This window comes from Balaenoptera acutorostrata, chromosome 6, assembly GCF_949987535.1.
Source record: "Balaenoptera acutorostrata chromosome 6, mBalAcu1.1, whole genome shotgun sequence".
Lineage (NCBI taxonomy): Eukaryota > Metazoa > Chordata > Mammalia > Artiodactyla > Balaenopteridae > Balaenoptera > Balaenoptera acutorostrata.
In genome coordinates, this window is record NC_080069.1 from 101,586,235 (window position 1) to 101,601,152 (window position 14,918).

At 43.4% G+C, this 14,918-nt stretch overlaps 1 long non-coding RNA gene across 1 annotated transcript in view; it reads left to right on the forward strand.

The window, feature by feature from the left end:
- The window catches only part of LOC130708353 (uncharacterized), a 104,512-nt gene that overhangs the window by 15,476 nt on the left and 74,118 nt on the right, over positions 1-14,918 (forward strand). Inside the window, exon 2 of the long non-coding RNA XR_009008577.1 lies at positions 14,624-14,785. This is a non-coding gene — a long non-coding RNA (uncharacterized LOC130708353). The remainder of the gene's footprint in view (positions 1-14,623; positions 14,786-14,918) is intronic.

Below are 14,918 nucleotides of genomic sequence, written 5' to 3' on the forward strand. Positions count from 1 at the left end.
GATCACCAGCGTATCTAGCCCACTTGACTACTAGATCCTCAAGTATAATACATGGGGCCTAGGGCATAGTAGAGCATCAGAAAATATTTGTTGAATTGACTTAAAAGGAATTCTTGCTGCACTAGGGGAAGTAATAATAATAGTGATATTATCAGCCCTTTGAGGAATGAGGAAACTAGCCCAGGGCAGTGAAGGGACTTGCTCATGATCACAAAGCCCATAAACAGGGCAGAATGGGGACTCGAAACCAAACAAGTCTGTTGATTCCAAGGGCTGGAGGATACACCGCTGGGCTCCTCACCCACACGGGCACAGCAGGAGAGGCTGCCCAGTGCTGCCCAGCCAGGAGATTGAGAATAAGAACCCTCATTGATGGAGCAACCACTCCTCTCCAGGAATTGTTCAGAGCACTTCATTTGCATCAACTCACTTAACCCTGACAACAGCTTTGTGTGGTACGTGTGTGATCATGGCCCGATTTGACAGATTAGGATCCAGAGACTGGACGTGGTTAAGAAGTGTATCCAGGGTCATACCAAGAAGAAGGCAAAGCTTACAGTGAAACCCAGACTTATTCCAGAGCCCGTGCGTGCTCCGAACCATCATACTTCTCCAGGGAACACGACACCAGCTTCAGATTTAGGAAGAAAGAGAAAACATTTATATGTATTATATTTGTAAGAGGGTTATAAACTGAAATATGCCTCTACATCATGGCAAAAAAAAAAAAAAAGAAGAAAAACAATAATGTTTCTAGAAGCATCCTTAAATTATACACATTGTGCGTTTTGGAAAATTTAGAGCATCACAGAGTAAATTGCATGGGCCTGGTGGAGTGGGCTTGTTCTGCTACTGAGCAGCTGTGTTGTCCTGGGCGCATCTCTTCCCCTTTCTGGGCTTCGTCTGTTTCCACATCTTCTTCCAGAGGCTTCATGAAGGTGTTTCCTTTTGGATTGCAAAAGCCATGGCAGTTTGTATCAAGCATAGTCTTTTAGCGCCCTCTACTGTCCAGTTACAGCACTGTCAGTGGTGTGGGTTAGAGGGGAGGGAGAATCAGCCTATGCTTGAAACAAATGGTGAGCAGTGAAGGGCAGCTACAAGGGAAGTCCATGATGTAAAGCAAAAGCCAGTCCTGTTCCAACCCATCAAAGACTTAGAAGTCCTGTTGATCCTGCCCGCACAGTTTCAATTGTTTCCGACCTGCGTTTTCCTGAGTGCACATTCCCAGGCAGTCTGTACACCCACACACAGTACCACCTCTCCTTTCATAGCATCACATTGTATGGTAAGCGCCTGTTGACACGTCTGTCTTTTTAAGCACGGGGCCTGCAGTTACTCGCCTTTATTTTCTCTCTCTGCCCCGTGGGATAGTGTATGACACACAGGCCCTCAACTCGAGTTTACCGCATGGATGAACGGAGAGAGGAAGGAATGAATCAAGGGAAGAGAGAGCCCTCTGGGAAGAGGTTGAGGTGGAAGGAGCAGGGAGCATGGGAAGTTCTGAGTTAGGAGCTAGTGTGCCTCAGGTTCAGCAAGGTTCCCTGCTGATCTCATGTTGCACTGGCATCTTTTCAAAGTCGGAGTGTGGAAGGGGTTTCATGAAGGGGACAGATGGAGGGCTTTTGGGGTATTGCTGGGGTGCTGGATACGTGGTGTGCTCATCTTGGGAAAATATATTCAGCTGTACACTTATGTGCACTTAAAATTTGCACATCTTTCTGAATGTATGTTGTACTTTTTTTTTTTTAATTTATTTTTGGCTGTGTTGGGTCTTAGTTTCTGTGCGAGGGCTTTCTCTAGTTGCGGCGAGCGGGGGGGCCACTCTTCATCGCGGTGCGCGGGCCTCTCACTGTCGCGGCCTCTCTTGTTGCGGAGCACAGGCTCCAGACGCGCAGGCTCAGTCGTTGTGGCTCACGGGCCCAGTTGCTCTGCGGCATGTGGGATCTTCCCAGACCAGGGCTCGAACCCGTGTCCCCTGCAATGGCAGGCGGATTCTCAACCGCTGCGCCACCAGGGAAGCCCCATATGTTGTACTTTGATGAAAAGCTTAGGTAAATCTAATTTGAGAGAGGGGTGGATATGTCTGCTTATGCCTTGTTCCAGAGGTAGAGAGAGGCAGGCTGCTGAGTTTCTTTCAAAGAGCTCACTCCATGTTCTGTCTTAGCATCTGATGGCCCAGCTCTAGGGAAACCCATGTGACCAGACCCATTGGACTTTATCGGTGTTTGACACTCTTGCCTACTCCCTCTTTCTTGAGATATTTCCATCCCTTGGCTTCCAGGACTCGATGTTTTTGCTCTGTGCTTGGCTATAACTCCGTCTCCTTTGTGGGCCTCTCTTCCAAGAACATTCCTTGAAGTTCCCAAGGGTTCTGGGCTAGGCCTGCCCTGTTTCTAACTGCAAATTCTCCCTGGATGATCTCATCCCCTCTGATGGCCAACCCTGTGTCGATGACTCACAAATACATATCTCGGGCCCATCTCTCTATCCTGAGCTGTGGACCACTTATCCAATTGTTTCTTTGACATCTTTGCTCGGACATCTCACTGGTAACTCCACGCACCATGGACGGTGTCCATTTCTCTCTGCACCCCTATCCAAAACCATCTTCCTCCTTATGTGTTCCTTATTTCAGTGACTGGCTCCACCGTTTATCTGGGGGTTGGGCTTAATTCCCTGTGGAAGACTATATTATTGTTCAGCAAATCCTTACTCTCCCTTTCTTTCCATCTTGAAGCAGAGTATACTTCCATACCTCATTGACTTTAGGCTTGTCCGTGGGCCTTGCTTTGAATAAAGGAATGACCACGTGGCCATTCCTAATAGAGGCTCTAGTGGCACTGTGCTGGGAGCCGCCTGTGTTTCTCTTCCCTTGGTGGTCCTGCCACCTGTCGCGAGGAGAGCAGGCCACAGATAGCTGCTGTTCCTTCAGCCTGGGTGCTTGAATGGCAGACATGTGGGGCAGACCTGAGTGACCTGGAGCCTAGAGCTGAGCCCAACTGAGTTAGGCTGAGTCCAGCTGACCCACAGATCCATGTGCAAGAAATAAATGTTTGTTACTGTAAGCCACTAAGATTTCTATACTTTTCCAACTACTCACTCCCCGCATTCAACCAAGACCTGTCAATTCTACCTCCTACCTTTGTCTTGGTGCATCCAATGCCACCATTTCCCACTGCTGCACCCTACTCCAGGCTCTTCTCATCTCTTGCTTGGACGCTTGCAAGTCTTTTTGCTGGTTTCCTCACATTCGATCTTGTCCCCGTTAGTCCCATCTCCACACAGTAGCAAAAGTGATCTTGCTAAAATTCAGGTCAGTTGTACCCCTTCTTTAGGCGTTTCAAGGGCTTGCCATCACATTTAGGAAACTGTCCACGTCCATGGCACTCAAGGCCCTTGACCCTCTGGACGCTGCCATCTCCCCTGCTCCTCACTTACCCCTTCTCCTCCATGCTCTGCCTACTCGCACCTCTTCCAGCTTCATGAGAGCCCCATGCTCTTTCGTGCCCTGGGCCTTGGCCATGCCTTCCCCTCTGCCTGGACCACAGTCCATTTCCCTTGCCCAACTGCACGTGGATCGCACTTCTCATCCTTTATGGGTCAGCTTGGGAATGATTTCCTTTGGGGAGTCTCCTCTGATTCCCACAGGTCTGGATGAAATCCAATTGCTATTTGCTCCCATGGCACCCTGAGCTTTTCCTACCCGAACGCATATCAAGCTATTTTCTCACTTTAATTTGCTTGTCTTTTCCACTGGACTTGAGCTCCCAAAAACTCAGGGACTCTATCTAAATTGTTCATCCTTACATTCCTAGTGTTTAAAAAATTGCCTACACTCATTCTTTGAGTTCAGATATTGTTTGTTGAATAAATATTATGGGAAAATAATATGAATGGGCTAAAGAAGTCCAAGATGGAAACAAAAACCACAGAAGGGACTCAGAGAATGTCTAGTCTCATTCTTTGATTGTACAGATGGGGAAATTGAGGCTCAGAGAGGGCTTGACTAGATCAAGGACATGGAGGCTGTTAGAGGCAGAGCTGGAATTGGAAGGTTCTGATGGGACTGCCTGGGCTTTATTTGTTGTCTGATCTGAGGAATTTAAATGCTTGATTTAGGTTCTTAGAACCTGCAATATTAGCATCACCTGGGAGTTTTTTAGATCAGGCCCTGCCCTAGACATACTGAATCAGAATCTTCATTTTAAAAAGATCTCCAGGGGCTTTGTAGATACAATAAAGTCTGAGGAACACTCATTCAGTGACCAGGGGGACAGCTAATGTGGCTTAAAGTTCATTCCAATTCATGCAGGAAAGCCAGCTGGTACAGTGGGAAAGAAAACCCAGCCAAAATGTGGTGGCATTCAGTGCATGCTGTAAACCAAAGGCCAAACGTGTGGGCCCCTCACCTTCCAAAGTTCCAGATAGTTTGGGAGTCCAGGACCTGGCCCCATGGGGGAATAATGGTTCAACTTTAGGTGAGGTGAATGAAGGGGGCTTGCATAAAGGGAAACTCCCAGAAGCCCAGCTGACCAGCAAACCTGATGCTGCAAATTTCCAACTTTTGTACTTGTAAAATCTAAAAAAACGTTTAATAAGTATTTATTTATTTACACAAATAATTCTCCCCATGCTGCTTGAGGTGGTGGTGAAAGTGTTATACTCCTGCCCTGCTAGTGACATTGTCAACTGGTGCAGGCTGTTTTGTAAACACTACAGCAATATGTAGCAACAACTACAACATTGTTGATCTCCTTGGACAAAGTAATGCCATTCACAAGAAATAATCCTAAGGAGATAATTCAACAGAAGTGAAAATCTATATGCATGAAGATGTTTGCTACAGATAACAGTGGAAAATACTAAATAAAAAAGGGAATGATTGAGCAAATTAGAATATGGTATCTTCACGACCATTTAAATTTAATTATAAAATAGCTACTATGTCTTACTTCATCTGCTTGGGGTACAGTGGTGGTTAAGAGCCTGGTCTCTGGGTGTTTGATTCTGGCTCTACCATTTACTGTGTGATCTTGGGCAAGTTTACTTAACCACTCTATGCCTCAGTTTCCTCATCTGTAAAATGGGGATAATAACAATACCTACTTCTTAGGATTGTTGTAAGGATGGAATGATTTAATTTAATTAAAGTGCCTGGAATAGCACCTCTATAAATTTGTGTTACTATTATTTTTAAGAGTCAAATTAAATGGCCTGATACTCTCACTCCACCTGACACAGGAATGCTTTTCCTCCATCCTCAGGGCCTGACCTGTGATAAGTCCAAGACCCCCGGTGATGTTCCCTCAGTCCTCCTTGGAATCAGCCTGGTTTTCCAGCCTCGTGGAGAGAAAACAAGAGAATTTGCTCAGTTGGCCCGTACATTGTATTCTTTGTGGCTCATGTTGCTGTTATGGTGTTGCTATTGAAACAGGTGATTCAGGAGCCATCTTGAATTCTTCCTCCCTCAGCATTATGCCGGATTGTGGTAACTCCACCCCATATAGGCCTTTAGTACACACAGACACACACACACGTGCACACACACACAGCCACCTTCTGTAAGCCACTCCCCCAGTGCACCTGAGTCCTGGTTGCTGCGGCTGAACAAGGTCCCTTTCTTCTTCTCCCAACCCCTTGGTCTGTTTACATTTAGTGCCCTAGAATGGCATACTTTTCAGTAGATAATCCTACTTGTTCCGATGATAGTAATAGCTACCATTACTTGAAAGCCAGAAGTGTGCCTGCCAGGTGTTCTGCTGTATTTTTACAAATATCAGTCCTTAGAATGAAACTATGAGGCAGGTACCTAAGAGGTAAGTACCATTATTTCTATCTTACTGGTAGAGCCTCTGAAGTTCAGGCATGTTATGGGGTTTGCTGGAGATCCACAGTTTGTAAGTGAAAAATCTGAGATTTTAACCCAGATTTGTCTAACTCCAAAGCCCACACTCAGAACAACTACCCTAAACTGCCTCCCTACATAGGGACATAAGCAAGAAGTTTATGATAAATGGTAACTAAAAAAGTAAAAGGAAAATTGCATCTCTACAATGCATAGAGTTGTGCAAAAACATGTCTGCATGTAGACAAAGCATTGAGAATGTTTGCTGTGCAAGGGCCATAGGATTAGGTATGATTTTTTCATTTTAAGTAATTTCCTTTAGTGACAGTTGCTGTATAGCTTTTACAATTTGAAAAAAGCTACCCTCCATCTGCAAAAATGACTGCCTTTAGGCCAATAGTTCTCAGCTTTGATTGATCATGAGAATCACCTGGAGGGGCTTTTAAAAGCGACCCAATGCCTGGGCTCCACCATAGATGAATAAATCAGAATCTCTGGGGGTTGAGTCCAGGCGGTGGTATTTTAAGAGTCCTCTCATTGATTTTGTGTGCAACTAAGATTGAGGAACAGCTTCAGGGAGAAGCTTCACCTTCCACTCTCCTTCCAGAGAATCTAGCTGCCCCATATTCTGTGACCCCGCGCTAATTAACTCAAGCTTTTCCCTCTTTGCCCAGGAAAAAGCTAGCAATATGGCTCTCCCCCACCAGTCCTTTTAGTAGATGGGCACTGAGAAGAATCTTTGGGTGGTGGAAATATTCTGTATCCTGATTGTGGTGGTGGTTAGATACATTTGCCAAAACTCACTAAACTAGACTTAAAATTGGTGAATTTTATTATGTGTAAATTATACTTCATTAAGCCGGTGTTTAAAAAGGTATGAATTTTGGAAAGGAAGAAACAAATCATTATTCACAGAAATCAATATTCATATTGTGATTGATTAATTCTACTTCCTTGTGAATTAATTCTCTTTCTTTACATTGGTGCTCTTCTCTAGTCCTGGCTTTCCTCAAATATTTGGCAATTCTTGGCTGCCTTCTCTTCTATGGCTTTAGAAACGTCTAGTAAGCTTATGAAGGTTGTAGATATGGTCCGAGTCCCTGCCTCCCACCATTGTAGGGGAGATAGGCTGAGTGCTGGTGCTTGTCATCTAGTATGGAGGTTCCTTCTCCTCCATCCCTTGAGTTTTCTAGGAAGATGGGGCCTCAGAATCACACTCAGTGCTTCCACCTGGGAAAGATGCTGCCGTCTGTTTCTTGTTATAGGTGAAGGAGGGGGAAGGGCTATCAGGTCTAGCTGCTTCTCAAAGTGGTTCTCAATTATGATCTTTGAACCAGCAGCCTCAGCATCACCTGGGAACGTATTAGAAATGCGAATTCTCAGGCCCTGTCTCAGATCAACTGAATCAGAAACTCTGGGGTAGGTTTCAATTGATACTTCAACCTGCCCTCCAGGTGGTTCTCAAGGTTGAGAACCACTGTCTTGACGAGTACCCCAGTTAATTTCCTGGACAATCACTCTTTCTGTTCCCTGATCCCTTTTCACAGCAGGTACTCTGGCAAGTATTTCAAGCTGAGGTTTCTTCCTTCCTGTTCCACCTTCAGTCCAATTCCAATTGCTTTCTATCATTCAGAAGTTCCCCACATTGTCTGGTGGATTGGTAGCACCTATTCTTGCTTTCTAGTGTTCCAATGGATTTTTATTTTTATTTTTAATTGTGGTAAAAAGCATATAACCTAAAATTTACCATCTTAACTGTTTTTAAGTGTATAGTTTGGTAGTGTTAAGTGCATAGTTTGGTAGTATTAAGTGCATTCAAATTGTTGTGCAATCCTCATCACTATCTATCGCAAGAACTCTTCATCTTGCAAAACTAAAACTCTATACCCATTAAGCAACTCCCCATCGAATGGATTTTTAAAAAGCATATATTTTTTTCTGTCATTAAATGGAATTTTGGGTGTATATTAAGGTCAATGCATGTGCTCCGTATGCCATCTTTCTAAAAAAATTGTGGTTAAATATATATGACAAAATTTCCATCTTATCCATTTTTAGGTCTACAGTTCAGTGTCATTAAGTACATTCATATTGTTCTGCAAGATCACCACTATCCATCTCCAGAACTTTTTCATCTTCCCAAACTGAACTCTGTGCCCATTAAACACCAACTCCCCTTCCTCCCCCTGCCAGCCCCTTGTAACCACCATCTACTTTCTGTCTCTATAAATTTGACTATTCTAAGTACCTCATATGAGTGGAATTATGTAGTATTTGTGCCTTTGTGACTGGCTTACTTCACTTAGAATAATGTCAAGTTGCAACCATGTTGTAGCATGTGTCAGAATTTCCTTCCTTTTTAAGGCTGAATAACGTTCTATTGTATGTATTCACCACGTTTTGTTTATCCATTCATCGGTCAAGGTACACTTGAGTTGATTCCACTTTTTGGCTATTGTAATAATTCTGCTATGAACATGGGTGTACAAATATCTCTTCATGTCCCTGCTTTCCCTTTTTTGGAGCATATAGCCAAAGTGGAATTGCTGGTGCATATGGTAATTCTAGTTTTAATTTTTGGAGGAATTGCCATGCTGTTTTCCCTAGCATCTGCTCTATTTTACATTCCAACCACAAGGGTTCCAATTTCTCCACGTCCTTGCCAACACTTGTTATTTTCTTTTTTTTTTTTATCATAAATGGCTGTTGAATTTTGTCAGAAGCTTTTTCTGCGTCTATTGAGATCATATGGTTTTTATCCTTCAGTTTGTTAATATGGTTTATCACATTGATTGATTTGCATATATTGAAGAATCCTTGCATTCCTGAGATAAACCCCACTTGATCATGGTGTATGATCCTTTTAATGTGCTGTTGGATTGTTTGCTAGTATTTTGTTGAGGATTTTTGCATCTATGTTCATCAGAAATATTGGCCCGTAGTTTTCTTTTTTTGTGACATCTTTGTCTGGTTTTGGTATCAGAATGAGTTTGGGAGTGTTCCTCCCTCTGCTATATTTTGCAAGAGTTTGAGAAGGATAGGTGTTAGCTCTTCTCTAAATGTTTGATAGAATTCGCCTCTGAAGCCATCTGGTCCTGGGCTTTTGTTTGTTGGAATATTTTTAATCACAGTTTCAATTTCAGTGCTTGTGATTGGTCTGTTTATATTTTCTATTTCTTCCTGGTTCAGTCTCAGAAGGTTGTGCTTTCCTAAGAATTTGTCCATTTCTTCCAGGTTGTCCATTTTATTGGCATATAATTGCTTGTAGTAATCTCTCATGATCCTTTGTATTTCTGCAGTGTCAGTTGTTACTTCTTTTTCATTTCTAATTCTGTTGATTTGAGTCTTCTCCTTTTTTTTCTTGATGAGTCTGGCTAATGGTTTATCAATTTTGTTTATCTTCTCAAAGAACCAGCTTTTAGTTTTATTGATCTTTGCTACTGTTTCCTTCATTTCTTTTTCATCTATTTCTGATCTGATCTTTATGATTTCTTTCCTTCTGCTAACTTTGGGGGTTTTTTGTTGTTGTTCTTCCTTCTCTAATTGCTTTAGGTGTAAGTTTAGGTTGTTTATTTTAGATTTTTCTTTTTCTTGAGGTAGGATTGTATTGCTATAAACTTCCCTCTTAGAACTGCTTTTGCAGCATCCCATAGGTTTTGGGTCATTGTGTTTTCATTGTCATTTGTTTCTAGGTATTTTTTGATTTCTTCTTTGATTTCTTCAGTGATCTCTTGGTTATTTAGTAGCGTATTGTTTAGCCTCCATGTGTTTGTATTTTTTACAGTTTTTTCCCTGTTATTGATATCTAGTCTCATAGTGTTGTGGTAGGAAAAGATACTTGATATGATTTCAATCTTCTTAAATTTACCAAGGCTTGATTTGTGACCCAAGATATGGTCTATCCTGGAGAATGTTCCATGAGCACTTGAGAAGAAAGTGTATTCTGTTGTTTTTGGATGGAATGTCCTGTAAATATCAATTAAGTCCATCTTGTCTAATGTGTCATTTAAGCTTGTGTTTCCTTATTTATTTTCATTTTGGATGATGGGGCCATTGGTGAAAGTGGGGTGTTAAATTCCCCTACTATTATTGTGTTACTGTCAATTTCCCCTTTTACGGCTGTTAGCATTTGCCTTATGTGTTGAGGTGCTCCTATGTTGGGTGAATAAATATTTACAATTGTTATATCTTCTTCTTGGATTGATCCCTTGATCATTATGTAGTGTCCTTCTTTGTTTCTTGTAATAGTCTTTATTTTAAAGTCTATTTTGTCTGATATGAGAATTGCTACTCCAGCTTTGTTTTGATTTCCATTTGCATGTAATATCTTTTTTCATCCCCTCACTTTCAGTCTGTATGTGTCCCTAGGTCTGAAGTGGATCTCCTGTAGACAGCATATAATGGGTCTTGTTTTTGTATCCATTCAGCCAGTCTATGTCTTTTGGTTGGAGCATTTAATCCATTTACATTTAAGGTAATTATCGATATGTATGTTCCTATTACCATTTTTTAATTGTTTTGGGTTTGTTATTGTAGGTCTTTTCCTTCTCTAGGGTTTCCTGCCTAGAGAAGTTTCTTTAGCATTTGTTGTAAAGCTGGTTTGGTGGTGCTGAATTCTCTTAGCTTTTGCTTGTCTGAAAAGCTTTTGATTTCTCCATCGAATCTGAATGAAATCCTTGCTGGGTAGAGTAATCTTGGTTGTAGGTTTTTCTCTTTCATCACTTTAAATATATCCTGCCACTCCCTTCTGGCCTGCAGAGTTTCTGCTGAAAAATCAGCTGATAACCTTATGGGGATTCCTTTGTATGTTATTTTTTGTTTTTCCCTTCCTGCTTTTAATATTTTTTTCTTTGAATTTAATTTTTGTTAGTTTAATTAATATGTGTCTTGGTGTGTTTCTCCTAGGGTTTATCTTGTATGGGACTCTCTGTACTTCCTGGACTTGGGTGAATTTTTCCTTTCCCATGTTAAGGAAGTTTTCCACTGTAATTTCTTCAAATATTTTCTCAGACCCTTTCTTTTTTTCTTCTTCTTCTGGGACCCCCTATAATTTGAATGTTGATGCATTTAATGTTGTCCTAGAGGTCTCTGAGACTGTCCTCAATTCTTTTCATTCTTTTTTCTTTATCCTGCTCCCTGGCAGTTATTTCCACCATTTTATCTTCCAGCTCACTTATCCGTTCTTATGCCTCACTTATTCTGTTATTGCTTCCTTCTAGAGTATTTTTCATTTCAGTGATTGTGTTGTTCATCACTGTTTGTTTATTCTTTAGTTCTTCTAGGTCCTTGTTAAATGTTTCTTGTATTTTCTCCATTCTGTTTCCAAGATTTTGGATCATCTTTACTCTCATTACTCTGAATTCTTTTTCAGGTAGGTTGCCTATTTCACCTTCATTTATTTGGTCTTGTAGGTTTTTACCTTGCTCCTTCATCTGTAACAAATTTTTTTGTTGTTTCTTTTTTGTTTTTTTGATGGGTGGTGCTGTATTCCTGTCTTACTGGTTGTTTGGCCTGAGACGTCTAGCGCTGGAGTTTTCAGGCAGTTGGATAGAGCTGGGTCTTGGGTCTTGGTGCTGAGGTGAGGACCTCTGGGAGACCTCACTCCGATTGATATTCCCTGGGGCCTGGGGGTCTCTTTTAGTCCAGTGGTTTGGACTCGGACCTCCCACCACAGGAGCTCGGGCCCGACCTCCAGCCTGGGAACCAAGATCCCGCAAGCTTTGTGGCGCAGTAAAAACAAAAAAGAAGAAGAAAGAAAGAAAAAAGAGCAGTACAATATCAAAGAATAAAAAACAAAATAAAATTAGAAAGATAAAAAATATATTAGGAAAAATAAAGCTATAACTGAAACAACTGCAACAAGGTAAAGTAAAACCACAGCAGAAAAAAGAAAAAAAAAAGGGGGGGCGGGTTGGGGAACAAGCCAGAAGGAGAGATCACTAACAAAGTATAAAGAATAAAATAAAATTAGAAAAATAAAAGATTTATTAGGAAAAATAAAAATATAAAAGAATCAACAACAATGAATCAACAAGGTAAAACAGAACCCCAATCTAAAAGAGGAAAAAAGAAAAGAAAAAAAAAAAGCCTCGGCTCTTGGGGCGGAGTTTAGGCGGGGGGTGGAACTCAGGCAGGGGCAGAGTTTTGGGTGGGGCGTGACCTAGGGGGGTAGGGGGAGTGACATTTGAGCATGGGGCAGGGCCTAGGCAGGGTGACTTTCAAGCGTGGGGCGGGGCCTTTGCTGAGGACCTGCTCCCGGAAGGGGTTAGGCAGCACGTGGAATGGAGGGCCTCTGGAGTGTGGAGTTCCAGAGTTTGGAGGTAGGGACCTGAGTGGGGTTTAGGCCAAGCACGGTTGGAGGGGGTCTCAGAGGGGGTCTCCGAGTGTAGAGGTGGGGCCCTAGGTGGGGGTGTAGGGGCAGGGCTTGGGCTCTGCACAGCAGGAGGGAGGCTCTGAGGGCAGAGGATTAGGCCCGGGAGCCCAACAGGCTCCCCGTGCCCAAGTGGACAGGGAAAGCGCTGGCCCCGTTCCCTTCTGTTCCTTTGCGCCCCTCCCCCACCATCTCCCCCAGGGTTTCCCCTGTCCCCGCTGGACCCCTAACTATGGGTGGGTCCCACTGGGTGTAGGAACTCCTTCCCTCCCCCAGCTGCCCCTCAGGGGTGCCGGTCCGGAGGTCCGGCCTTTACTTTTGCTCCCCCTTCCCTCCCTCCCTGCCACTCCCTCAGGACCCCCGGCGGCTGGAGGGGGTCTCGGTGGGCAGAGGATCAGGCCCCGGATCTCAGCAGGCTCCTGGGGACCCAAGTGGGCAGGGGAAGCCTGGCCACGCTCCCTTTTGATCCTCTGCCCTCCCAGTGGTCCCCCAGTTTCCCCCTTCAAGAGTGGGATCCCTTCCCCTCCCCCAGCTGCCCCTCAGGGGTGCCAGTCCCGTCCCGCCTCCACTTCTCCTCCCCCATTGCTCCCCCCAAGTCCCACATCCTACCCGGTCCCTGGGGGTTCCTCCCATCCCTTAGGTGTCCGTGGTCCCCCACTGGTGCCTGGTAGGTGCCCCAGTTGTGAGGAGACGCAAATTCCATGTCCTCCTAGTATGCCATCTTGACTCCGCCCCCTCTTTTATTTTTTTTATGATAGCCATCCTAATGGATGTGAAGTGGTATCCCATTGTGGTTTTGATTTTTTCTTTTTTTTTTTAATAAAATTATTTATTCATTTATTTTTGGCTGCATTTGGTCTTTGTTGCTGCCTGTGGGCTTCTTCTAGTTGCGGTGAATGGGGGCTACTCTTCATTGCGGTGCGCGGGCTTCTCATCACAGTGGATTCTCTTTGTTGTGGAGCCCCGGCTCTAGGCGCGCGGGCTGCAGTAGGTGTGGCACGTGGGCTCAGTAGTTGTGGCTTGTGGGCTCTAGAGCCAGGCTCAGTAGTTGTGGTGCACGGGCTTAGTTGTTCTGCGGCATGTGGGATCTTCCCGGACCAGGGTTTGAACCTGTGTCCCCTGCCTTGGCAGGCGGATTCTTAACCATTGCACCACCAGGGAAGTCCCCTGTGGTTTTAATTTTCATTTCCCTAATTATTAGTGATGTTGAGCATCTTTTCATGTGCTTATTGGCAGTTTGTATATCTTCTTTGGAGAAATATCTATTCTAGTACTTTGTCCATTTTTGAATCAGGTTTGTTTTTTTTTTTTGTCCCCGAGTTTTAGTAGTTCTTTATATATTCTGGATATTAATGCCTTATCAGATATGTAATTTGCAAATATTTTCTCCCATTCTGTTGGTTGCCTTTTCACTCTGTTAATAGTGTCCTTTATTGCACAAAAGGTTTTCATTTTGATGTAGTCCAATTTGTCTATTTTTTCTTTTGCTGCTTGTGCCTTTGATGTCTTATCCAAGAAAATCAGAGCCAAATCCAGTATCATGAAGCCTGATGTTTTCTTCTCTCTATGCAATCTTGATCTAGCCTCTAATAGCAGTTTCTATTTGTCTGCTAGTTAAACATAAATATCTATCTTTCCCCCACCCTGCCCTTGTCATTAGCATGACTGTTTAAAACCTGGCAGTTTTGCTATCAATCCACAATATAGATACAGCTGCTCTCTGATGAAAGGCTAAGACAAGGTGGAGCAAGTTCTGAATGACCTTGATCTTAACCCTGATCACAGTGAAAGGGACCGGGGAAGAGTAGACTAGGTGTTTTTGGAATCAAAAGGACCTCACCCCAAATCTGCCTGCCTCTGCCACTGCTAGCTGGGTGGTTTGGGGCAAGTTCTGCCTCTTTGAACTTCAGTTTTTATTTTATTGTTTATGTTTAAAATGGGGATAATAATACCTACCTTGAGGTGCAGTTGTGAGAATGACAGATAATGTGTATACATGTCTGGCTCTTGGAAGCTGGGAGCCCTAATTATTAATTATGCTGTGTTAGACTTGGTTGTCACCCAGTACATCTCCTCTACTTGACCACTAGCCCGTGAGCACCTCCAGGGACCGGTGTAGCACATCTTCATCTCTGGATCCCAACACTTGGTCCCAAGCCTAGTCAGTGGTAGGACCTCTGTAGGCCTTTGCTGAGTGAATGATTTGGAAGGTGAAAAAACATTCCCTTGCCGCCAGCCTGAAAACCACATCCCTGTCATGGCACATGGGTGTGAACTTGTGAGTCTGAGGATTCATGTGAAATACATTCTTGCTCTTGGAATGTATTTCTTTCCACATATGGATGCCAAACGATGTCCAGCTTGTCCTCTCTCCTCTTCACTGCTACTGTTTTTTGTTTACTTTCCAGGTGAAACTGATCCTGCATCCCAGAGGGAATTTTGGAAGAGGTTTCGGTGGAGGTGAAAACCAAGTGCCTGAATGGTTTTATTGCTGAAAGTCCTGAGTCTGGGAAACCTCTCAGTCTTGGGGTTTCCCTCAGAATGAAAACCAAGGGGAAGCTGACTGGCAGGTACACGGACAAGACAGAGATCTTTTGAATTCCCGACTTTATCAAAGTTTGGTTTGATAGATTCTGTACGGTTCTGTTAGGTTACATTGAATTTGGTACTTAGGTGAGTATGGAGCAGATCAGATTTTTGTTC